The 27,748-nt window shown below is 36.7% G+C and overlaps 1 protein-coding gene and 1 long non-coding RNA gene across 5 annotated transcripts in view; one reads left to right on the top strand and one right to left on the bottom strand.

Moving 5' to 3' along the window:
• Positions 1–27,748, bottom strand: part of NPAS3 (neuronal PAS domain protein 3) — a 799,363-nt gene that overhangs the window by 631,034 nt on the left and 140,581 nt on the right. The window lies entirely within an intron of this gene.
• Positions 988–23,704, top strand: LOC116664225. Its single transcript, XR_004320626.1, has 4 exons — positions 988–997; positions 12,638–12,642; positions 16,313–16,323; positions 23,600–23,704. It is a non-coding gene; the product is annotated as an uncharacterized LOC116664225 (long non-coding RNA).

The raw sequence follows: 27,748 nt of genomic DNA, 5'->3' as shown, positions 1-27,748 counted from the left end.
GCTCTTTTGGGAGCCATATTTTATTTAGCTATTGACAAAATAATAATCAATCCTATCTATTGTATTTCATTCACAGAACAACTAATTTAAGATCAATAATGAACTAGAGACTGAATTTTGGCTCTTTAACTTACGAGCTGTACAATTTGGATAAGTATCTGAGACTCAATTTCTCATCTGCAAAATACCTCCTTTGCAGGGTTCAAATGAAAATTAAGCAGAAGAAACAAGTACCAAAAAAATTCCTGCAGCAAAGTTGTTACCAGTAAGCAGTAGTTATTTCCCTGTCTTCGTTTGCTCTTAAAAAGCCACTGTCATCTGGCTTTTGACTGGTACTTCAGTGAAACTGCCCTAATTAAGCTCTCCAATTAACTCACTTGCCACTTTTCAGTCTTCTGTTACATGAGACATTCATTCTCAACTATGCTTTGCTTCGTGGACACATTTCCTTGGCTTCTGAGATTCTGCTCTTTCAAACTTGGGTTGCTTGAATTGCTGCCTGGTTTCCCCTCCTCTCACCATTCTTCCTTGAGGAAGGTGTTCTTTGAGGGCTCCTTCTATGCCCTTATCTTCCTTCTTCACATGTCCTCTTGACGGTTTCAACCACCAACCTCCATTTCCATCTCTAACATCTTTCCTGAGCCCTATTCCAAAACTTCTAGTCTCTTCCTACAAGTCTACAGGAAACTCAAATATCAAAGTTATCCTCATCTCACTGCCTCACTCCCCTTGCATCCCTGAACGTACTTCATCGCTCAGAAACCCATGCTTGAAAGATTAGAGGCACACTAGACCAGCCTTTTACATTGCCCCTACCAAAATGGTCATCAGCCTGTAGAACTTACATCTCCAATTAATTCCCATTCCCACTGTCTTATCCAAGGTCTTCATCTTGCCACCTTACCAGTTTCTCACCAGCCTCTGATTCAACTGCCATATCACTTACAGTTTAATCTGAGATACAAGCCACTTGAAATTGTTTAATGACTCCTTCCCTGTGGTTTCAACTCCTTAGGTCAGTTCCTCTCAGTCAGCCTGTTTGGCTCTGTGCCCCAACACGTGGATACCATACTTGCAACCAGTCACGATGTCCTACAAAGCCAGCTCCTAACATGCCTCTTCCCACTTTGTGTCTGTGATAAAACCAAGTTGATCCTGCAAGACTCAGCTCAAACATTACAATGAATTGTCAATGAATATATGACAAAGCTAATATTTGCATTATTTAGTCTGGAAGACAAGTGGCCTAATTACAAATGGACAACCTAATTAGTCTTCCACACATAAAACACTATTACACAAGAGAGACTGAAAACTAGTTCTTCCTTGAGGGAAGTAAAGTATCTTTGCATTCTTAATTCCCAAGGAATCTAGTATTGCAACTTGCTCTAAGAGTCACAGAACAGTAAAGACGACCATAAGGATACTCAAATTGGGGGCTTTGGGTCATAGAGTAAAGTTCATCTGAGCAGTGAGCACAGTTGACTCTGGTATGGTTTTAAATTTTCTGTACATCTTTAAGAGTAGAATAGACACCCAGGTGCTGAGAAAACTTTAGTTTTCCTTTCTCAAGGTGAAAAGCTGCACCAGATGAATTTCCTAAGGTTTCTTAAAACACAAGCTTCAACTTATCAGGGATGCTTCCTCTACAAGAATTTCAGGAAGGGAGAAATGCTATATAAAGAATGGAGGTGAAGAATGAGATTTATTGACATTGAGGTTCTATTTCTATATTTATGGTGTTAAAAATGAAGAAATTTAAGTAACAAATACAATACAAGCAAAGCTTGTCATCAATTCAAAATTCTTTTTTTAAAATGTATTAGGAAGACAACTCTCCCTAAAAGCATAAGACATTAATTACATTTCCCCCTTTCACTCACTGTAAGATTATCTTTACCTTTTTTTTGTACAAGTGGCATAAAGATTCCAAAGTGCACAACGTGATAACAAAATACGAATGGCAACATTTCCACGAAGTATAACTGATTTCAAAGCAGTTAAGATGAGACAGAAATACCAATGATTTTTAAGCCCACATCATGCTTATTTTACTGATTGTTAATTTACACATTCATTTATTTTGTATCAAGGGAAAGAAAAAATAAACCTGCAGTTCAAAGACTGTTCCTCTCCTCCTGACCCCATTCACCTTCTCAGCATCTTCACTTGCACTGGTAACCTCTACATTGCCTTAAGAATAGCCCATGCCTGCTGAGACAGTGTGTGGCTCTAAGTCTGTAAAAATAAAAAAACTAAGAGAGTATATAAGTAACTTATTTTAAGGAGAGTTCAGAGGGCGATCAACTGAAAATTTATTTCACTTAAAAAAAAAAATGGTAAAACAAATCCTCCTCTATGATCTGTTATAGCCTTAAAGAAGCAACTGAGTATTAAAGAAATGTCATGAAATCAACATACTTCCATTACTTTATCAATTATAATTGTCATATCAGAAAAAAATGTAACACAGGAATTACTCAGTAAATGGCAGCAGTTCTATGTCAGGCATGGGAAAAAATATCCTAAATTAAAAGTCACAAAAGCACATGTTATACACTATTAGGGAGCCACAGCAAAGACAGATGGTAGGATCTGTTGTTTTTAACCATAGAACTGTGAATAAAATGTATTGAAGTTTAAAAAAAGTTTTAAAAAAAATTCCAATTTTATCTTTAAAATATCTTTAAAATTTTTAATTGCATATTCTCTTTATTGCCCCAATTAGCCATTCATCTAGTACTGTAGAGAACAAAGTAACTAAGATCCTTGCTTTTAAAAGGTAACTAACTCCTCTGGACATACAATTCTATGTACACACCCATTTCCACATCTGCAACTAAGAACATGTTTGCTACACCACAAAATGTGCTAGTTATATACTACTGCCGTAACTGTGTTGGCTTTTAAAACTACTGCAATTGGATCAACAAAATGGACTACAATCATTTGGGCATTTTTAAATTGTGTGTGGAAGATCAAAAGATTAATGTGCTTGGCAAATGAACCAAACTTCTTCAGTAACATTGCTTCACAAGATCCTAAACCTAGTGCTCTTTACCAATCTCAGCGAGTATAAAAAAAAAAGGCAGAAGACCCACTTGTGGTTACATACTGAAGAGCAGGTACCTAAAAGCCAGTGATGAAAATGGAATTTGTCTCATTTAGGAGATCACAGCAATAGTTTTGGGATAAGTGATCAAGTAATATTTATATCTGTTGAGCCAAGATGTCCCTGAATGTCAATTCCATAATGACTTTTCCACTTCCCTCCTCACCACATTTTCATTATTAAATAGAAAAGAAAGAAAAATTCCTAAGTTATATCCTTTTGTCTAGACTCACAGAATTTTAAACTAGAAGTACCCTGAAGATGAGCTGGCCCCATCAACGAGTTTACACATCCTGTAACTGGAGCCTAGGGCCGCAGTGACTTTTCTGTCACCACACCCAGCAAAGTATCTAAAGAACAGAGGCCAGAGATCCTGGCCCCTGGTTCCTGTAGTGGTGCTGTTCTTCAGGTTACAAAGACCTGGAGAAAAATTCTATGGAATGAGGCTGAAAGTGATTTTATAGGGAGAATGTCAGTATACGAAAAGAATGGTACATGGGGGTTGATGACTAACTCTATTCCAATTTCAGTAAGAGCATACGTGAAAAAGGCTTTCTGACATAATATTTCATGTAACATGTGAGTATGATCAACTTTTCTGGTTGGGAACAGCCTTCTGTCTGAAAGTAACACCACAGACAAGAATGATATTGCCTTACAGATACAAAATCTTTAAGTAGCATGGTTTATTCAATTCATTCATTTCAAATATTTGTTGAGGATCCTATAATGGCTGGTACCAGTGTAGCTGTAGAAGTGTAGTAATTAGAAACTCATACTCTTACTCACAGGGTACGGAATCTGATGGAAATTTTTCAAAAATATAAATGTTAATGCTACCTTCCCCTACTACACTTAAGAAAATACAGCACAAAACTGTATTTCCAAATAGTTTTATTTGAAATATCTTATTCTGCTCAATTATTCTTTAAAATCAAAATGGATATATGTATAAAATAATGTGTTTCCAACCCATTCATAATACTGTATTAAGCAATATTTAATACAACAAAATACTATAACAAGAAAAATGGAAAAATCTCTTGAGGTTTTCTTTAATGGGCTTTAACTTGCATTGTTAATTGAGAAACAAAAAATTATTTTTCCCACATAGATCCCACATTTATACATTGGTAGACAAATGCAGTATACATTTTTAAAGTACATACAACCAATTTAATTATCCTTTTCTTTGTTTTGTTTTTCTTTACTTCTGCTCATTTTTTAATTGTTTTAGTTGTCCCCAACCTTCCACTAAAATACAGTAACACTGTGATTTAAGTGAGACTTTTCAGTTCACTAATTTTTATGGTTTTTTTTTTACTATCCTAATCACTCCAAAATTTTATTACTGACATTAAACTATCACAGCTTTGTATACTTCTCAGAAATGTGAAAAAGCAAAATTTTACCTGTTTCTCTGCTTCCAACAAGGGTAGAACCCCATTTTAACTACACAGGTCTAAGCCAGGTATTTCCTGATCTGGGAAGAAGTTTGTAAATCTAGGTATCCCTTAGTGGTAACTCTTAGGGACACAGATTGTCTATTTATTGCTTTAAGAATTTGTATCAAGTGAATCTATTATGGAAGGAGGAGAGGGAGATGTATTTCAGTGGATCCAGCAGACTGTTATTTATGGGGTAAGGATTTAGGAAGATGAGGCACATCCTCAATAGCAAAGCCCCAGGATTTTCCATTTACTTTTCTGAAAACAAAGAGTAAGGAACTGGAGACCAACACAAGGAGAACTTAGGAAGCTTTCTAACTTCTCCATGTTTGTTTTTGTGATCAGCACCTGCCAGATTTCTAAGACATTAAGTAACCAATCCTGTAGAATCCAAAAATGGACTCTTTTTGTAAAGCAGCAGGGGAAAACCATTGTCTTTTCTGCAGCCTTGCTTATCTGGAAGTAGAACCTCAAGGTAATATAAGTAACAGAGGCTACCCACAGGAGAGCAAACTGAGCCCTGGACTGAGCAAAGAGAGGCACTGAGATCCCTGGTTCATGATGGGATCTGAGAAGGCATTTGGACACGGGCAAAATAGAGGCTATGGAAGGGGGATTCCTTAACCTATACAGCAAGACTCTTTCTATTCCCCAGTTGAAGTCTTCTTTCACTGATGACTATACATTTTTTGGACAACAACAAAATTCTAACAGCTGTATTCTTAAATCACTGTATATTTAGTATTTAATATTTAACAAGCATACTTTTGAGATGTTTAAAATTGTATACTAGTGTCCCACTATTCAAAAGTTTCTAATAAAACTTGACCTGCATGGCCCAACCAAGTTGATGAAATTCCTGAATTCATGTTTTCGTATATTAAGAAAACAAGAGATTCAGCCAAGTAAGAATATGACCATTAAAAAAACCTGCAAGGGTGTCACTTCACAAAATCCCAGTAAATGAAAAAAGAACTACAACAAAATGTTAGGAAGCTAAATCTAGCAGTATATGAAATAGAAAAATCGCATGGCCAAGTTGGTTTTATACTAGAAATTCAATACCAGAAAAATCTTTAAATGTAATTTACCACATCAATAAAGGTGAAGAATCAGCAGATATCAGACACAAGCAGAAAAACCACTTGATCAAATTCCACACAAATTCATAATCAACAAGTAAAACTCTTCTTAGCATACTCAAAATACAAAGAGATTTCCATCACTAAATGAAAGATACTCATGAAAAAAATTACACAATATCTTGGCAGTGAATTATCAGAAGAATCACATTTAAAATCAGAAACAAGGAAAACAAAAATCAAACTGCAATGCATGGAGGATGTGATGTTACTATAGAACCTGCCCAAAATTATTTATTTAGAGTTAAAATAAAAAATCAACAACAGGGAACAATAAACTAAAAAAATCAGGATATCTTAGTGCAGGGTGGGGTCAGGGGAAATCAAAGCAAACTTAATGGTACTGTAAGGTTTTTGTCCTCTAAATTGGGAGGTGAAATCAGAACTGTCTTTTATTATGTCTCAAACCTCATGTGTTACATGTATTTTTGCAACCAACAAGCATTTCAAAGTTAAATCATTTACACTACATGATTCATACATGTCCCCAAGCAGGAGTTTCTTCAGAGGTGGGAACAAGTCTTGTCTTCAGTGGTGAGTGAAGTCGGTTCAGTACATGCTTGTTGAACACCGGCACAACGTTAGGTGCAAGAGGGGCATGCCAAGTAGAGCAAGGACCTGAGCTGTCAGTCTTTAAACCTGCCCTTCCTCCTGTCTGGAGCAGTCTGCTACCCCTTCCCTCCCTACAGTTCCACCATCCAAATCCTTTCATCCTGGTCAAGCCCTTCCTATCCATCATTTATCCAAGTTGATCCCTCTTGCTCTGGAAGATCCTTCTGTGATTGGCTCCCCTTCACACCCTACCCCACCCTCCTCATTAGGCACATCTGCTCTGTACTCGTACCACACCCTGATTCTCTGTAGCACAGCAATAACCCTCCATCTTCCACTAGCCCAACGGGTCTGAAAGTGTGTTCTCATACCACATGCATCACCATCGCCAGAGTAACAAAACAAATCTTGGACCACCACCACTCTCCTCCCCTCACCCAACCCCATACACACAGCTAACAGAAACCATCTCAAGGCAGCACCTGAGGATCTAAATTTTTAACATTTCTAGGAATTTGATCATAGCAAAGCCAGGAGACTTCAGCTAAATTACACTTGAAGAACAGGGGCAGCACCCCTTTTGTTCCGTGTTAGCCTTTGTCTGGTATGAAACAGGTACTCAAAGATCTGTCAAATGAATTAAACACTGTATTCAGTTTATCATTTGTTGTTGACTCTCTTCTGTCTTCTATCACTTGCAAGTAGGTAGAGAGTGCTTGATGTTGAAGACTTAAGCAAAATATTAGGGAAAGTTTAACTTAGAAAAAGCTGCCATTCATTTTGAAATTTAAACAGTTGACCACCAACAGAAGACAGCAGTCTGAAAACAATGATCATACTGCAGGGCTCCTAAATCTGCCAGTTAATTTCGCACAGAGTAGCTACACCAAAGCATACAGCTAAAGGCTAAAGGTTGACTCTCCTCAGGACCCTCATCTTTTTCCAATTCGCTAGAACACTAGTTGCCATTTGTGTTTGGTGCTCTTACAGAGCATGTTTTCCAAATTAGTGATAATCTGAATGGATAATGTTGCCCCCCAAATCCTTTATGCTATTTAATGTTTTGTGTATGAAAAGTAAATAACCCAATTATCTAACAACTATCTACTATTTTTGTTTAATTAATTAAGCATTCTGTGATCTTCCTTCCTAACAGCTAGTTTAAGGATTTGTGTTTTCTTCTAGCCCCTGCTTCTAGTTGTTGCCATAACAGTCCCACAAATATTTCATACCCTGGGTTTGAACGTGTCTAGGGCCTTTAATTTATGAAACAGGAAGCAACTGTGTTTCACAGACATTTCTCTCTCCTCATTTAAGGAAAAAATACACTGGGAACCTCTGAAAATATGTCAATGCAATAGTCAATTCTCTATAAACTTCAGAAAGAAGTCACATTCTCACTTAAAAATTCTGCCATTTCTCATTGATTGATGACACTTTCACTTCTCTTCCAGCCATTTTACTTCTCAATCCTTAATACCTCTGTATTTAACAGAAATTTAAGGAGAAAACACATTCTCATTTTCTTAAATAATTTCATCTGAGTAATTCTGAAATCTCACTATTTCCTTGACTCTTAAATTCACTAATTCTGTTTCCTGAAAATAAACTGCACTCTCCCTTATTCCTTTATACTTAAGCACTAAATAAATCACATTTCATACATGACCTACTGCCTTCTAGTGCTCATGAAAAGTTGATAAATTTAATTCCTTCATGAATTAATCAAATTAGATTAGATTATCTCATTCATAAATTTACTAAGTACTTATTAAGTGTCTATCATATGATGATAAGCACAGGGTTGGGCCTTACAAAGTCCAAATCCTTGCTCTCAAGGAGCCAGTAGTTTAGCGGAAGAAGCAGTACATCCTTTTCCTCCATGCTTTAGGTATCTCTCCCTTCTTGCCTCTTCATTCTGTTAATGTAGGTAGTTCTTTAGCTTCTGGTACTAATTCTATTCCAAATTTACCTTCCACTTTTTATTCCTAACAGCTTCCCAAGGCATTTCCCTGTCATGGGCCTTGAAAAGCAGTCATAACTTCACTTCTTTATGTTTTGCAACTCATCTTTGCCCTTTTCTTCCTGTAACGTCTTCTCTTCCTTTCCAAAACTAATTACTATGTCTAAGCATCTTTCTTGTTTTACACTGCATTATAAAATTTGCTTAAAAGACAGTATCTCACCCTCTTATTTAAATACTCTGTCTTGGAATAGTCTCATCCTATCAATTTCCTCTGCTACATTAAGGTTTTCTTCAAACATTAGTCTTCAAACAGCACTGTCTTCCAACACAGAGAATATGGACATTTATCAATTTCATGTTTTCGTTTTTTATAAAATATTTGTTCTAAGTGCTTTGTTCTATGTGATATTAAATTTAATCTTCCCAACTATTTAGAGGTTAATAACATTATTACCCCCATTTTACAAATGAGGAAACCAAGACATAGCAATTACGTGACCTGCTCAGGTTTCCTTGACCAGTTAAAGGCAGAGCCAGGAGATGGACCCAAGTGGCCTGGCTTCAGAGTATTCAGAGATGCTACATGCTGCCTCTACAATACAGGTGAGATACCCTTTCTTATTCCAGGTACCCCAGGAAAATCTTTCAGTGGCCAACATCTATCCTGATAATATTAGGGAAAAAAAGTTTCAGAAATGGTTTCAGTAATAGTCTAGTTTCCCAAAGAAATATAGCTACATAGGAAACACTGTGAGCATTACAGACTTCAGCATATTAATACTAATTGATCCTCTTCAGACTGCCAAAAAAGAAACCCAGAGAACATACTACAACTGTTTAATCTTTCTCTCTCCTCTAGTTTGTATTTATCTTATCTGTCTTAAGCTTACCATTTTCTCTCTAGTATAACTTGATTTTTCTTGAGTTCCTCCAGTCTATGTCCCAAATGTGTCCTGTGATTTTCTAGAGTAACTGCTAAAGCACACCATCATTGACTATTTACAGCACTATTTCTGACAGTCCTTTATATTCTAAATAGAAGTATATCCTTGTCCTGTGCAGCACTGACAGCCTAGCAGGGATTCTCAGGTTCTCTAAATACTTCCTCAAAAATAAGTAACTAATACTCTCGAAGTGTTAATTAGTACAAGTATTGCTTTGTTTTCTTTAGCTTCTGCATAACTGGAAACAAACTTTTCATTCTAGTGATTTTATAATTAAGAGGTCCACAATAAAAATCTGTCTGTGATCTCTTACTGATGTCTTCAATAAAACATTTCTCTATGGTAAATGGCCCCTTAAATTGTTTTATTCTGGATCTTCTCAGTCTTTGTTTCTCCTGCTGACTCTTAACCATCTCCATCTCCTTAATAATTATAGGGTATTTCAAACCTGACAAGCTGTGTGGTAAGAGTGAAACTTGTAGGTTATTACACATTGAGTAGAGTAACATCAGGCTGAGAACTAGAAGTACCAAAAATTCTTTATAACACTTACCCAACATCACTGATAATAGCATTATTAGAACCAAAACCCGACTCTCATTTTAGTGACCTTTATTCTGCAAAATGTAGATCAATGAAGAACGACTGAATTGGGCAGGAATTAAACTTGTCATGAGCAATGCCTCATCTCAGACAGTACTAGCCATATTTTTGTTAGTTATTCAAACTAGATTCCGTAAGTCCATCTAAAGTTTCCCTCTTCTAGGGAAAGGCGAAGGTCACGTAGTTAAGTTTTCCACTTTTACTGAAGAATTATTGAAACTATTCATTGCACATTTTCAACAATGCAATTTAGAAATACCACCATGGATTCAAACTGTAGCAGTTGGTATAAAGCAAACAAGGTGAAAATGTATAATAGTATGTCTAGTCCAAAAGCATAAGTACACTCCTTTACAGACTGCACTGTTTCTATGCAAATGTTCATACAAACTGAAAATAATCATAGCTTGATACAAACCCCTACCAATTATATTTGAAGAAAACTCCAATGTGTTCATTTTCCCTCTATTAATACTGTTAACACTGCAGTATCATTTGCACATGTGGAAATCATACTCATAAAAGTAAAATATACTGCTTTAATGCACACAAAGTTTTGTTATCCCAAAGATAAACTTCTAATCCTCACCCAAGTACCAAAGTGGTGACTGATGGGTCCTCTACCTCTAATAAAAGGTGATATAATTTTCACATTAAGTATAATCAAATCCTTGGAACCCATTTTTATTTCACTCTTGGTTTTCTCCAGTGTACCAGTTTCTCTGCAACTGAGCATTCAAGCTTTGGTAATTTTTTAATTCAGGCCCTTTTCTTTTTCATATCCTACTTTGTATGTGGTCCTTTATTATCCTGCCTATTCCCACAATATTTCACATGATCCTCACAGAACTGGAAGCTATTTTTCTTTAAAAGAGGTTATGGCAGAGAAAAAGTGGACTGATCTACTCTGAAGTCTGTTTATCAGCAGTTCTGACTGCCAAAAAGGTTAAAAGGTGTCCTTTCAAATGGACTTGGCACTCCATTTAACAAGCACTTAACATACACCTGCTATGGGCTGGGTACTTTCCTAGCTGTTGGGAATACTGGATAAATGAATTGTCTTTAAGGAGCAATCAGTCTAGTGAGGGAGTCAGACTCATCAAGTAAATAAAAATATGGTGCCCTGAGTGCTCTATCAGAGATCTGCATAAATACCACAGATACCCTACAGAGCAGGCAACTAACTATTGGCCTAAAAAGTGGATGCCTCACCTAGAAAACACTGGCTCTTCAAGTCTATGTAGAAGCCTGGCAGCTGAAAAATAAGAGGTTATTCCCAGAAGAGGAAATAGCACATGAAAGGGTACGGATTTGTAAATAAAGAGTATTGTGTGCCCAGGGCATGGTGAGTCATCTGTTGTGATTTTAGATCAAGGTTCATAAAACAGACTGTTGAGAGAGGAGGACAAAAAGGTGGATTGGACCAATAAACAAATGGTGAGTGACTCAAGAATTCTGAGTAGTACAGTATAGCTAGTCAACTTGCATCTCTGAAAGATAATTTTGGTACCAATTATCACTGGGCTGGAGGGAGAAAAGAATGAGCACAGAGAGAAATGAGGGGTGTGTATGAGATAAAAATACAGATGACAAGAATAAAAAGAGTGCTAAGGTGGTCGGCTACTAGCAGGTCATAAAACAGCTGATAAAATCATCCTTCCCTTTCACAATAGTCTTAGGTGTACCTTTAGCTCTAGTTTTGTGGCTCATACACCAATACTTCTCAAACTTAACACACATAGGAATCAGCTGGGGTCTTGTCAAAATTCAGACCCTTACTCCGTATGTGGGAAGGAGAGTGGGCTTAAGATTCTACTTTTCTAACAAGCTCCCAGGTGATGCCAAGGCTACTGGTCCATGGACCACACTTTGAGTAGCAGTGCCATAATGAGTCAACGAGATTGTGATCTCATTTCTTGAAAAAAGTCAGCAATTAAAACTGAATACTTGAACATCATTGCTGATTATGAGTACAAGGAAACATATGTTTGTCTTCCAAAACCCCTTAAGAAGTGACATGAAACACTTGCTAAAAATTTGCAGCAATGGCAAAAGAGTCCAGTCACCTCTCACAGGAGGTATGGAACCTTCAACGCCCATAGCATCCACCTTGTAGACAAAACCTGTTAACAACTGCCATTTAAATTCTCTAATTTATTCCAGTAATTACATCAAAGCTCACTTTCAGACTTATGTGGCCATTTACGATAGAAGAAATATCTGAAAGGTGTATGTTCCTAGCAGAGAGAATCTTTAATGACTGCCACAGCAGAAATGCAGTTTTAACATTAACCTGCTTGGTTACTGCCCAGAATATAAGGCATTAAATAGAAGGCTTTCGTTTAGTGTATCACTTCAAATTTTATATATTGAGCCTCTATGTAGAGCAGAACCATCCGTAAGGATGATGTCTCAATAGTTCTCTGAAACAATCCGCATAACGTACCAGAAATGTAACATGGGGAGGAAGATGTGAACAATATATCTTGATTCTGAATGCTTTACTTCCCTTCTAAGGGAACAACTTTACCTGAATTTCAAGCTCTCCTTGCATCATTTTTCCCGGTGCACTGTGACACAGATGGTGTGAGGTAATTTTATGCACTCCATCTAAAAGTATCAGTTCCCCTTTTCATTGACCAATCCATGCTGTTCACACAAAGGAGACATATTGGTGATTTATCTGGCGTAGTACAAATCAAGACTAAACAAAAGCAATTCATTCCAAATCAGGACCTAGCCCTGAGCTGGAGAAACTTAGATATCCTTTGATTGTTGTGAAAGCAATCATTATTTTTCTATCTTGTTTTCCTCCCTCCTCCACTAAAAACAGTAGGGGAAAAAAGTGTTAAAAGAGCTGTGGAAGTGAGACACTGTAAAGTAGCAAGTATTTCTGTTTTATTACTTTAAGAAGTATATATATTACTGTATTTGATCTATATTACTTTAAGAAGTAACAGTCCTGGGGAAAAATTTAAAAATCAGCTTAACTACATAGCATAGTAATAAGCTATTCAGTTAAACTTGTAAAATTCTGTCCTAACCAAAAATACATTTGCCACATTTTTATTTGCAATTGAACAATTTAAGTAACATTAAATGATACCAACTGCTTGGCTGGAACTTGTGAAGTTTTTTTGGTATATAGTAATACTTTACTAAGATGTTTCAGAACATAAAAAGCAAAATCAATGCTGGGAAAAAATGTTCTTTTTGTTCTAGGGTCTATGTTTGGAAAATATTGCCATGTAGCATTTACGGTAACAGCTGTACGGTTAAACTTTAGGCACAAACTGAACTGCAGAGGATCTGCTGCATAAATAAAATCCCCATGGCAACTAAATGTGCTACTAGATAACAGAGAAAAAAGGATTTATGTGTTTGCTGAGCTGTCTTGCCCTAAAGGAATTCTCCAGGCAAACGCAGGCCACCTGCCACATGTTATATTAAGCTCAGCCTTCTGGACTTATTTTCAAATCCACAGCAAAAAGGTCCAACACTACTTTTATTTGGAAGTTTCATTGTTCTTTATTCCCAGCCCCTCAAAAAATAAACAATTCATTTTTCAACTTGCCTGCTATATTTTGCCCTAGATACAAAAGATAATTAATGAATTTGTTTGTGCTCCTAAACATTTTGTTGATCTTACTGAAATAACAAGCATATGTATAACAAGGTTTTATTTTTTAAATTTGTAGAGTTGTAGATTTTATCAAGTTTCAAAAAGGCTGAAATGTACAACTCGTCCTCTCCAACATAAAGCTAACTGAATGAAAGAAGAACCGTGGTTGATGATCAAGTTTCACAGAGGATAGATGAAAGAGAATACAAGGGCAAGATTAACATTTTCTGTGAACTTCACATGTAAAATATTTATAGTTACTTTCTTCCTGAAGGACAGTGGGGGCTATAAACATTCTAGAATTGTTATAGATGGTGCTATTATGTCAATTAACTTTAAAATCATTATTTAAAGACATTCCTTTATTTTGTTAATCTGTCTTCCCACCTCTAACTCCCGTATCTAAAGATACCTGTTGATAATACTGCATATTCATATTGATAATACTTTAACATTATTCCATCACATTGCAGTATTTTTGAACATGAGAAAATAAAATGTGAACTGGGAGAGAAAAAAAGACAAAAATTCATATCTAAGAGTCAGTCAACATAATTCCCTGTAAGAAGATGGGGAGTTGCACTAGACTATGCAGTTTAAATCTGAGGTCTACTTCAAATCTGATATAAACGTTGCCCTTAAAGAAATAATGACACATTTTTCAACAGTAAATAATCCTAACTTTTACCTATTCCTCAACCCTGACAAAATTGTGGAAATATTGAGAGCGTAAATTTAGGCTATTTCTGTATTGGCTGATATGGAAGTGAAAGGGGAAAAAAATCAGTCAACTGACACACAAAAATGTCAAGGAAGATTTTGATACTAAATAATCAATTTGTTGCTTTCATTCACTCTTGTGGCATATATTGATTATAACAAAAATATTTCAGATATTTAATATCAATGTAAGTATTAATTATGATTTTATTAAATAAAATATGGTAATTTAAATGAGAAAATTCCAATTTCAATAGGATTTTATTTGTTCTCTCTCAGAAATCCATGTCCTTTTATAGGTAGATTTCTACATTATTGTCTAAAGAATTGAGCAAGTCTTCAAAAAGCTCTTGATTTTTGCAAAACAAATTTGGCCATTCTGTAATATAATCAAATCTAAATTATCATAGCAAAGTAACACAAAGAAATACCATTAATATCAGACTTCCACAGACAACTGTTACCATCCTAGTTAATATAAACGTTTCAACAGCAAGGCAGTTTCTCTGTTGTGAGAGTAAATACTAGAAATTGCAAGTGAGACCCCTTCAGTAGAGGTAGAATCCTCAGAATGGCTTCTCACTAATCAGTTTCAGGTAAACCTAGATGTTCAGCAATAGCTCTCAAATACTTTTTGTCTGAGACCCTCTTCAACTAATCAAATCCCCTTAGGCTTTAAATCCCCGTCCTCCCTACTCCACAATGCAACACAAAGATAGTGCTGCAATACTAATACGTATCACTGTACATTAATTACATAAATTAGGAATGAATATGATCATTAAGAGCATGTTCTACGTGATTTTGTATTACAAAGCAATGACCTATTAAAACTTTCTAAAAATCAGTATTTATTAGATACTCTGACCATAGGTAGTACACCAAAATATCAGTTTCTCTTCCTGGGCATACAGTTGGACTGTATGTTCCAGATTCCCCTGCAATTGAATGTGGCCATGTGATTGAGTTCCCATCAACAGAGCATGAGCAGAAGCGGCTGGGTGCTGTCCTAGGCCTGGCCCGTTATAAACTTCCCCAGGCGATGCTGCTTACTCTTCTTGCTTCTAGGTAACCAGGACAGAGACAACACTCAGAATGACTCAGGAAGCCTGGCATAGCTTCTGTCAGTTTGGGTCTCTGAAAGAACTGACAGAAGCAGTATCATTCTGTGTGCATGTTGGAAAATTCTGAAATAAGGAAGTATGCTGTTAAACTATTGAAATCTTGGGGTTGGTTAAGTAGCTAGTGTTCCCCTAGTGTAATATTTATCTTAGTCATGTACTGTAAGTTATTTTAAAGGAACACATTCATAAACAGCCCATCAAAAAAATTGGGGGAAGTAGTATATGCATCCATATTTATGTGCAAATGTAAGTATATACATGCATGTATGTGTGCATATACACTTGTTTGCTCATTTATTTCAGTTATTTACATTCCATTCCTATTTGAACCACAACACATGCTCATCTTGGTAAGTTTTTGAGGAATTACACAAATCACTACACACAATTCCTAAAAAGGGTTAGCTCTTGTAAAATAAATCAAAAGTAGCTTCGTAAGGAGCAGAAAGTAGCATGCGAACTGTTTAACTTCTAAGTTATCAGCTAAGTCTGTATGGAGAAGGTTCAGTAAAATATTGAGATGTAACACCTTTGTGACTCAACTGGAAGGCCACCCTTACCGAGCAGAATGATATTTTGAAATGATTTCCTCCAAAAGTCCACTTTAAGGCACCCCAGTAGCTTACAGAAGATTTGAAAACTGACCTTTTTGTTGTTTTAAAAGGAAATAACAATTTGGAAGGTTCCCATCTGTGTATTGCAAATGATAGGTAATGAAACATAACCATTCAAGCATCCAAGATGGACTTTAGAGTTAAAGAAATAGAGGTCCTTTTACTAGAAAAGACTTCTTAAAGATCTTTTAAAGTCTATGAAATTGATTTTAACAACCGATAATAAGAAATTTTCATATATTAAGATGTAAGGAAGTTATTCTGGCTTTTACATGAGTTAACCTGAATTTTATGCTAACTAAAGTAGCCTGTTTGTGGCCTATCAAACATACATTGTACATCTGCTTTAATTACTAAAGAAAAGGGCACACTGACCAGAAGTAAAGAATGTCCATGTTAAAAGTAAAGATTAAATGCCTCTCTCTCTTCCTGGGATGCCAATGCTAGTCCTCCTTTGGTGATAAGACTCTCTCCCGGTGCCAAGGCCATACTGACTCACTGTATACCTGCTCATCTGCTCTTTTCCTTTTTTTTTTTTTTTTTAACTTGAAGAAATGTATTCCTGATTTGTTCATGTTTCTTTGTTCTGACAAGATATAAAACTGTGCTAGAAGCCATTCTCTCCAGAGCATTGCCTCAGAGTAATCTAGGAAGTGGGCTTTTGGCCTACTCCTCAGTTTAGCTCAAATAAAACTCTTTCGTATTCTTACTATTGATTATTTTGTTGACAACAGGTACTGAAACATAGCCATTCAAGTATCTGAGATGGACTTCAGATTCTACTCAAATTATAGACGTCCTTTTACTAGAAAAGACCCTTTAAAGACCTTTTAAAGTCTATGAAATTGGCTTTAACTTACAAATCAAGGAGCTAAAAGAAAAGTTTCTCCCACACTGAGTTAGACTAAGTCATTGGAAAGATGCGGGTCACCTTTGTAACATTTTCCATATATGTCTTGATTACAAGCCACTACTCAGAAACCTCAGAGAAACTAGTCAAAGTTTCTACCAAAATAAATCCTTTGTAGAGTGCATGTAAGAGTGATGACCATCTTACAGCAAAACAGCAAAAAATTGCTTTCAAAGTTATTTTCATATTCCTGTAACTCCTGTGGATGATTTCTAAATAGCATGTGTTTCTTAAGTTACTTTACTCAACATCTCTGTTAGATCTAAGACCTAACACCTTGCAGGACACACACTGTCTCTCTCATCACCACATTGTTTTATCCTCCCAAAGCAGCTGATGGTCCACCATAACCTTGGACTCAGAAGTGATGTGTTAACAATATCAGTATTAAATGTTTACCTTCTGAATTTTTAAACCTACCTATCGTCATAAGCACTGAGAAAGAGCTGACAAAACTGCATACATGATCTTTATTTCTCTGCTCTGGGAAGAGTAGCCTCAACTGACTCTACCTTCTTGCTGATTCTTCTTTAAACATCTGAAACCTAGTTTCCAATACTTTCGCTGTGTTAACATGGTCCCATCAAAAGTCCCAAATGACCCTCCAAAGTTCAGAGCCAGCAGCCTTTTTCAGTCCACAGCCTTCAGGACATTTCTCTAATCTCTTACAATATTAATCTTTTTCTTAATATACCCAAAGCAGTCCCACCAAGACTGGCCCACGGTAAGTTCTCAGTAATGTTAGTAAAGTCACTGTTATTATTTGTTCTTCAAATTCTATTCTCTCATATCCTTGGAATAGGAATCTTATTCTCCTCCATCCCAGACTGGTTTGTTGTGGTCATGAGCACCTCCTCCCATCTTCTAAGGTCAATTTTTCCCATAGTCTGTTTACTCAAGTTTCTTCTCACTTTGTTACGAATTTTTGCATCTTTTAAATAAAGCATTGTAACCCAGCCTGATAAACATACAGTCTCTAGATGTTGCATATTCTTTTGAGGAGACCTCTTCCATAATACAAGTTGCTTCCTCAATTCCTCAACTTCTAATTCTACTTAGCTTTCTTCTGGGCTGTTAGAAATGTAAAGGTGGATTTTGTCAGTAAGTAGAATTTCACATGAACACCGTATGATAAACCCAAAATATGCCTGCTAAAACTCTTATTGCTGCATTAAGTAAATGTGACTCTCAGACAGAAGAGGTTGTCATCTGTTGACTGCATTTGTGTGACTGCATTTCTCAGTCATTACTGATGACTCATACAAGATGTATCCTTTGAATAACCCACAGAGTTTGTCAAATACCCAAGCCTTCCATAAACCAACAACCTTAGTTTAGCACCGTAGTAGTGTCTTACAGATCCTCAGTAGCACAGCATCTTTGTTTGAATCTACATCCATTTGACTTCAAATGCCTGAGACAAATGGCAATGAAAACACAACCACACAAAATCTATGGGACACAGCAAAGGCAGTGTTAAGAGGGAAGTTTATAGCAATACAAGCCTTCCCCAAAAAAGAACAATCTCAAATAAACAATCTAACCTACCAGCTAAAAGAATTAGAAAAAGAAGAGCAAAAAAACCCAAAAAAACAAAAACACACACAAAAAAAACCCCGAAGTCAGCAGAAGGAAGGAAATAATAAAGATCAGGGAGGAAATAAATAAAATAGAGATTAAAAAATAGAAAAAAAATCAAACCAAGAGCTGGTTTTCTGAAAGAACAAACAAAATAGACAAACCTCTGGCCAAGCTCACAAAAGAGAAAAGACAGCACAAATAAGCAAAATAAGAAAGGAAAATGGAGAAATTGCAACCAATACCACAGAAATACAAAATGTCAAATGCCTCTCTGCTTATGAATCCCATGAAGCAGTAGGAGAAAAGTGCTGAATAGCATTGCAAAGTTAGGGACTGCACAGGCCTTTCAACAACGTATTTTTTAATGATCTGAAGTTCAAACTAATCCTTTTGTTTTCTTTTAGGAAAACTATACATTAACAATGGAATATTAATGTGATAATGGAATATTGCTCCTGGGGATATAAAGTATAATGTGAGTTGGTTTGTTTTGTGAATTACTATAGCAAATTCAATCTAAGATGGAAATAGGGTCATTTTGAAAATAATTCTAACATTTCTTTATAAAAGTTTGGATTCTTATAAAGCAGCTGTGCCAATTAAACTGGTGTTCTCAGCTTCAGGACCATCCTATGCTCTGCCCTGTGGGGCTGGCGATGGGACTCTGCAAACCCCATTTCTGTCTGGCCAGATGCTCCATGTCAGGCAGTGGTATAGAGGACACTGAGGGGAGACAGCTAAAGGAGGGAGGGATTTTCTCTCTGTGGGCTTCCTGGCAGGCTCTGCTAGCATGAAACCAGCAGTGTCTCTTCACCAACAACAGTGCCAGTAGCAGTAGCTGAACACAGTCTGCTGTTTTTCTAACACTGCAGGATCAGCCTCATCTCCTGTCTCTTCAGAGACACCAGCACAAACTGGGCAACGTCCCCTCTTCAGAGATCTGAGTTGTATCTTCATGGGGTCTCTCTAAGCTTCTAACTCATACTAATTCCAACCTCTTGTCCTGGTGGCAGTACTCACTTTCCACATTGTTATCTACATAATTTGTCAGCGTTCTCGTTTTACCCTCTCCATTACTAGTTATCAACACTGCACCTAGTTAACAACTTTTCATATTAAATTCTCTCCATTTAAAACAAATGAGGTGGCTCTCATCCCGATTGGACCTACTGTTACAGAAATTTATGCAGTACATTGTATTGAAACTTCAATTTCCCAGAGTATATTCTCATGATTATTAATGCTCTAAGATACTACAAAAATTGAAAAGGCTTTTGTGTTAAAAAAGGTTAGGGAAACAGCACATCACAACCCTCCCATGATGTATTATCACATAATTGAGCAAGGAGCAAATTCAATGCTTTAAGATATCCTACTGTAAAAATAGCCTAACTCAATGGTTTCCAAACTTATTTCAACCTGGAAATCTTCTTTTAAATAATTCTTATAACACACTGGAACTTGAGTTCTGTACAACACACATGGGGAAATGTCAGTCTTGGCTACTTACTGCATTTTTAACTTACAACCCTGTCAAATCATTTTATATTATACAGGCATATCATAAAACAATCATATATTAAAATCTGTAGACTAAATGTTTTAAAAAGTTAGTATTTTAAGTATTCAAATAAATATATACACACACAGTAATCTTAATATGTTTCTACATATGTGTATATAACAGATGATATATATATATAAAACACTTAAATTGGATATTAAATGATTAGGGTCTTGAAATCATGTCTGCTGAACAGAATTCCTCACTTAACATAATATACTGTAACTATATCAGCAAAACTATTACTAGGAGTTCTTGGCTAGGACACAGAAATTGTCTTCTTACAAAGCTGGTGTTTGAGTTGTATTTATCTGTTGGTCTATTTGTATTTATAACGATTAAAATTGACATCTGAATTATAGATAAAAGGTCATGCGTACAGGGCTATTTGAACGTAAAAATTGAGATTTTTATACTTTCACAAACAGCATTGCTGCACAATGTTAAGGTCTATTCCAGTTTAATCTGTGCTCAGTAAGAGAATCTAAACAGAATCAATTTTATCATTGCACTCTCATCATGAGCCCCAGACTGCTCAAATATATAAACAAACATCCAGGATTAGATTTGTACCAGAAAAGTCACAGAACTTTTACAGTATGTAATGCAGTATTTCACACACACAAAAAAAAATTCATTTCACTATTTCCTGGTATGCTACTACCTGGATATTCTGCAGATTTCATTCTATTCTTTCTATGAAGCTAATTCCCAGAAGCCATAGAATATAATACAGTTTTTTAGAGAATAACCGCTACGTGGTAGGCAATGATACGGCTTATACACAACATCCTAAATCTTTACCAAAAAAATAAGCAAAAACACTTACAAACTTATTTGTATCAACCCCATTTTACAGATGAGAAAACTGAGGTTCAAAAGGCTTAAAAGCTTTCTTCTAATTACACAATTTCTATTTTGCCAGAGATGGAATTTGAAACTCCATTCTAACCTCATGATCACTTATGAAGTACCCTTTCTGTGACCCCATCCTGAACTCATATGGGTCTTTGAAACAGCAAATGATTGTGGTAACGGAGATGTTCCACTGCAATTCAAAAATCAGTTCAGGCAATGTGTTTATTATTACTAGGAATAGTTTATTGGACTTCGTAATAAATCAAATCAGGACTATAAAGAAAACAAGATAAAACAAAATCCTCTTCACAAACACATAAAAAAAAGTGTAAGTTTTACTCTAACTTGATCTTTGTTAGATGCGATCACATAAAATACTCCACGAATAGATATGACAAATGCACTTTATATTTCAATGTGTCAAACCATTTCAATGCTCTGAAACTATGTTGAAGCTGGCAGGCAAGCAGACTATATTAAATTTTTCTCTGGAATCGACTTCAATTCTAGACTGAATTATTGGAATTTTAGTGACCCTAAAAAAGGCTGTCAGAAATGATATTCAACACAGAGTTTTCAAATCTAATGCTCTATTACACATACTTCACATGAAATGATATAGTTTCAATATAAACAAGCCAGTCAAAAATATTGTTTGTTCTTGTAATTTTGCACACATTTTGATATTGATTTGTCACAGCAGATTCTTAAATGAATTTGTTCTTAAGAGAAAACTCACGAGCTGTATTTTCTAATTCAATAGTTTGTTTGGATATGAAGCAGTTATAATGTTTGCCCAAAATATTTCTTTTGTTTTTAAAACACATCAGCTCAATAAACAGGTGGTTAATAGCTATTAACAGGCTTGGGTTTCTCAAAACTACTTTTTGTTTTATTTTTTGCACATAGAAAAAAATTGTCTGAAGAATTTCCAGCAGTGCCCAGCCAGTTGCCCTGGGAATCTAACCATCAGTGAAAGGGGAGATGGCTTATCTTCCTTCTCTGGCAGGAGGACAGGCATCTTTCACTGCATGGAAGTCCTGAAATAGGAGTTTACAAAACAATTCGATCTTGAATTTATTCTATTTTTTTCTAAGAATTAAAAACACATCATTCATGCACTTACATGTTTTCATTGCTCCTATGGCTTGCTACTTTACACAATACCAGTACCATGTTCTTGGCAAAGAATGTTAAATATCAAGTGTTAATGTAAGAAAGGTGACAAATAAAATGGGAAGCCAGTTTGCTACCTTAGAAACACATCCTTTTAAACTTCTACTTCTTTGTAGAAAATACATTATTTTCTACTGCATGAAACCATAGCTAGGTATCTAACTTGATGTTTGGAATGTCTAGCCCTGTGACGGCAAGGAAGGAGCCAGAGGGGGCCCCACAGTAGAGTTCAGCTCAAAAGTCAGCCTGGTTAAATCCGCAGCTGCATCCTGGTCAATAGAGGGCACCCACCTGCGGCCTTGAACTGCCCAGAGGCACCACAATGGCCAGTGCCACTCAAAGGTCAGTGACAGACAAGGGTCCCCAACCCACTCCTGAAAGTGAATGCAATTAACAAGCAATGTATGTGCATGTACGTACATACACGCAAACACACACTTATTTTCAGATGGATCATTTAAAGATAATCCTTTTATTCACAGTGTTAAGAGAGAGTGTCTGGTTTAGTTGCATTCTGACCTGAAACATTAGGAATCTATGGTATTCTGGGTTTTATAATATTTTATTGTGTGAACTGAGGCACACTGTTTAACTTCCTATGTTTTTGTCTTGAAGTAAGGTCATTAATATCTGCCTTTTCAAATTATTTTCTAGAAATAAAATGATCTTTAAAAAAATTAGAGTATTATCATCATTACCTAGTACTTAAGGAACAGCTTTTCTTTTCAATTAAGAGCAGTCTCCTGTGGCAGTCTAAAGCAGAGTAACATTTTCCTAATTTTTCAAAAGGTTCAACTGTTTATTCTAATGGTTTGCTTCCTCTTTTATTCATTTATTTTGATTGACAAACATAAGATACGTAGCAATCCTAAAAATCTCACTCTTGTACAGTTAGGATCAGCCTGTATCACAAATTAGGGATGAATTCACAATGAACTTGAAAACTTGGATATGAGCTGACAAGTTAGCTTTCGGCAGTGGGTTAGGCAGAAAAAGACTGCTTTTGAATTTCTGCTGTTATTCATGGAATAATCTTGGTAGTCAATTCATAAACTACAGGTAAGGATATACTTACTTCCCTCAAAATAATGTCATTTAGCTTTAGGAATTAAGACTAGTTTTTCTTACAAAATAATTTCCAAAGTTTTACAAAAGGAAAGGGAAAGTCTATCTTGGATGAGTATGTTTGTGTATCAGTTTAAAAAATAACTTCAGCAAGAATTTGGAACTTTGAACATCGCCAGGGTGTAAACAGATCATGCAGTCTAGGCCTTCCTCTCGCACTTAAAGCTGGCTTCCACCTTTGGCTGACTTTATTTCATGTAACTATTCCAAAATTGCAGGCAAAAGAGTTGATGTGTCTTTGCTATCCAGGCTTCCAAGAAGAAGCAACAGACATTTCTCCCTATCTAATCTATTCCCTACTGGGCATGATCTTGACACTAGTCACGGAAACTAGCAAAGACCCACCAGTGTGACCCATATCACTACTAAACTATTTTAACTAAGATTTGTTTTTGTTTCTGGAGCATTTTTGATCAATTTTTTCCCCTAAAAAACACTATATGTTCAATATGTATGCCTACATCATTAACACAACACCAATTGCTACAACTAGATCTAACCTGGGACTCGGGACTCATTAACACTAGCTATTGCCTAGTCCTGTAATTTATCTGCATATTTATCTAGTATCACCTGAGTCACTAGGGCAAGGACTAGTGTGCCTTAGCAATCCATGTAGCCTAACTGAAAGATTTAGTTAAAACCAGATAGAAAAAAACAATGAATAGCTGGATACATAGTTTGGAACACAGAGGTGAGTTCAGGACTGAACATAATGCTTTCCAAGTCATAAAGGTGGACAACCAGGAAAGCCAGACTGTGTGAATGACCCCCAGGGTGGTTGTCCGTTTCCTCTTTTTCTTACTTTCTTCTTACCTCTGTTTTCTCACCTTTAAAATGGAGTAAAAGGGCCATACTTTAGGGGTTTCTTTTGATAATATATATTTTTCCAAGGAGCATTAAGTTTTATTGAGTGACAGTGACTGTCAGTTATATAGGTAATGTGATTATTTGCAAAAATAAATGAACTATAGATTTTTATCTCAGCATTTAACAAACATGACTGCAACCCAATTTGTATGATGTTATGACTAGTAATTTTTAACCTTTCTATTTCTTACAAACATACAGATGACTGAAAGCAAACACACACACACTCTCTCTCTCCCTGCCTTCCAAGATGCATTAGAGGCTCTCCCACATCATAAACCCCTTTCTAGATGCATTCCTAGGCTGGTTAGTAAAACCTCCCTTAAGCACTAGCAACAGAGCGAACCCCACTATCAATGCTGACACGCTTAGTGACTACATCTCTGCATCTTCATAAACTGAACCGGGTCTGCAAAGTCAAACAAACCAAACAAGAAAATGGGCACCATATTTTTTTTAAATCCATTCCAAGTGCAGAACATATTCAATTGTCTGATAAATTGGTTAAAATTGGTGCCACTAAAATTGAGTCACTGAAGAGTTTATTTCTGCCACCATGTTAACTGTGTCATGCAGCAATTGCACCTAATGAACTTAATGTGGCTTATGGCCATGCACTGCTTCCTCTCAGAAACAACATCTCCATGTGCCTGAGCCTGGCCAACTGGCATCCAATACCATCTCAACAGAGGCACACAAGCTCTAAAGTTCCATTCTGGCCTCTGGCTAACATATTTTTATTTCATGTTTTCTCTAAATGTAAGATGCTTGCACTAAAATGCTCAGCAGATTTTAAAAATAAAAAGAGCCACAGAAGAAATGTGTGGTTTGTTTCTGACAAGTTCACTGCACATAAAATTTCTACAACTCACAACAGGGTGGTTGAAGAGAAGTCTCAAGTAAGATTAATCATGAATGCAATAACTTACGGACTTTTACCCACATGAACTGAAATGGAATCATTCTCAGAAGTAAAAGGAGCATGGAAGGAAAATAAGAACAGGACTTTTAAAAAAATCACTATGACACTTCTATAAATTTTTGGAATGATACTACAGCCACACCATAATGCTCCACTCTACTTGATGCTCAAGGACCTTGTTATAAGTGAAAGTGTTAGAACAAGGTCTTTCCGATATTTACAGAAATGAACTCACCGTACACTGAGATGCAATGGTCAACATTATGGTGAGTCTGCAATGTAGCTGGATATCTGTATCGATTTTTCACTCTGCTCTGTAGCTTTGCCTTTTCCCTTTTGTGCTCCCTGTTGCAGATTTTGTAAGGTTTTAGGGGTAAATCTGAGCTCTTCTTGTCAACAGCAAATTTAAAATTTTAGAGAGAGTTTGTTTTTTCTCCCTTTTCTCTAAGTGTTCCTCCTCCATCATTTCTGCCACATAGGAGCTACTTTCCAATACTGTTCCTGATGCAACTCTTCCCTCAGGGAGCTCAAAAGGCACAGCTTCTCTCAAAAGATATCTAAATCCAGCAGTCATCCTTATTCCTCTCCCTCCAAAACACAAGACTCCCTGGACAAAACCATCCTTCAGTTTTGCCCACGTGTGCTGGAGCTAACCTCGAGATTATGCTTCTCCAACTCCCTCCTTACTACCCAGTCACTCTCAACAGAGCCAAATCTCTGCTCTTCCATGACTGAGCAGACTGACCTCAAAATAAAACTTTAAAGTCTAAAGCTAAGGCAATTAAAATTTCACAGTGCAAATAAATCCTGCCAATTGCTCTCTGGCAATATCTTCAAGGATGCTATTTCTCTGCAACTGAGCATTACTATAAATGGTATTTAGGACCCTTTAGCCCCAAGGACACCAAAGTTTGTGAAAGCCTAAACACACAGGATAAGTTCAACTTTGCAATAACAGCACTTAGGCAAACCGGGCATCGACATAATGGACTGAACAGCACTGAGCTAACGGCTGACTGCAAGTTTGCGCAGGGCAACGGCAGAACCATCATGTCCATCGTTTCAGGTGAGATCTTGACACAACCAAGAAGAGGTCCAACAGAATAGGCTCGGAGACTGCAAAAGCTCCTGGAAAAGTAGGAGGGGCCAGACCTCTGCTGACCTTTGGCCAGCCAGTCCCCAGAGGGAAACAGCACTAGCGATATGAATGGGAAACAAGCTCATTTTTAGAAGCCAGCTGAGCAGCCTGAGAGTGAACGAGGTATGAATGGAAGAGTATTCCGTTTGTCACTGAATTCTGATTTACAGGACTGACTGCTGAATCGGGGCATATTGAAGTTACATCATGTCCCCAATATGTTACCCGACTTTTCATACAAAGAGCATGCTTCTCACCAGGTGTTGGTACTTATGATTTTCTTCCAGCTTAAATTCCTTGTAAGTGTATCACTACTACACTTCATAATTACCTGTAGGCTACTAAACCGAAGGGTGATAATATGCCATGCAAAACTAGCCATTTACACACACGTACAAAGTGAAGAAGTTAACAGTTACCTTGATAAATCAGATTCAGAGTTGGGGGGAGAACCAGAATAAATATCTATATAATGGATTTAAGTTTTCTTTGATGTGAATCTGAGTCTGTCTTAAGAAAAACTGTCAAGTGCACGCACAGCCTCAGGAGCTGCCCACCTCGGCAGTCAATGCCTTCTTTCCCCTCTCTTCCCACGTCCATTCTCATCCATAGCTGTGCCAGCAGGAGCTTCGTGACATGTTTGCTGTGTCCTGCCCACTCGGCCAGCCAGGGTCTCGTGGTGTTGCCTGAATTGTCTCCCTCCTAGATGGTACACCAACATAAATAGTAAGAGCAGCTAAAATGTATTGGGCACTTACGTGGTTATTCACTTAGTCTTCTATGCAGCCCTATAAATTAGTTCCTATTTTTATCTTCATCTTACAGATGCAGAGGCTAATGTTCCAAGGGCTAATAAGCAAGTTGTTCTCAGCCACATGACCAATAAGAGGGTCATGACTTGAACCGAAGTGTTTTAGTGAATATGAAACTTCACACCACCACAGTAGATGATTCTATTCGGTAACTGGTTTCTCCTAGTCCTCTCCTTCATTCTCTCTTCTAAAATCAATCCTTACTTATGCACTGTTTCATCCCTACCTAATTTTTGCTTATTGTCAAAATGCAAAGCAACCTCAAAAAGATATCCACAATAAAGTCCTAATAGCACATGACCCTATAGAGAATGGACAGCGGTCAAGACTGGAGGAAGGGAAAACAATCTGAGATGGGTTATGGCAGTGGGAATGGAGATCAGTGCAGATCTGACAACTATTAGAAGAAAATACTACCAGGGTGTCGCACCTGATTGAATATGGGTGAGAGAATAGGGGTGGAGGGACCAAGAATGATGCCTCCGTTTATGGCTTATAAAACTGGGGAACTGGTGACACTACGTAATGAAACAGAGAAGAGGGAAGAAGGAGCAGGTTTTAGCAGGAGCTATAGAATTAAGTTTTGGAGGGAAGGTCATAGTGATTGTTGGACATTCATGAACAACAAGATGTTGGATGAGTTTAACTGAAGCCTCAGAGAGAGAAATGGGACAGTGATACAAACAAGGTCATATTAAGCATAACATAAGCTACAGGAGCAAACAGTTCTGGCCCAGATCCCATAACGTAACTCTGGCTCTAATTTTAGGTATTTGTTCCACTAGGAGGCTCAACAGTCTCCACCAGCAACATGCTTTCTGTACCTGATCAGAGCATCATTCAGCTTCTTCCAACAAGGCAATTACTTTAGGGATATAATTTCTACCAGTACACATAGGTTTAAATGTACAATTTTTAAAACCTTTAAAAACATTTTAATTGATG

The sequence above is a fragment of the Camelus ferus genome, chromosome 6 (genome assembly GCF_009834535.1).
Source record: "Camelus ferus isolate YT-003-E chromosome 6, BCGSAC_Cfer_1.0, whole genome shotgun sequence".
Taxonomy (NCBI): Eukaryota; Metazoa; Chordata; class Mammalia; order Artiodactyla; family Camelidae; genus Camelus; species Camelus ferus.
This window is presented reverse-complemented; position numbering and strand designations above follow the sequence as displayed.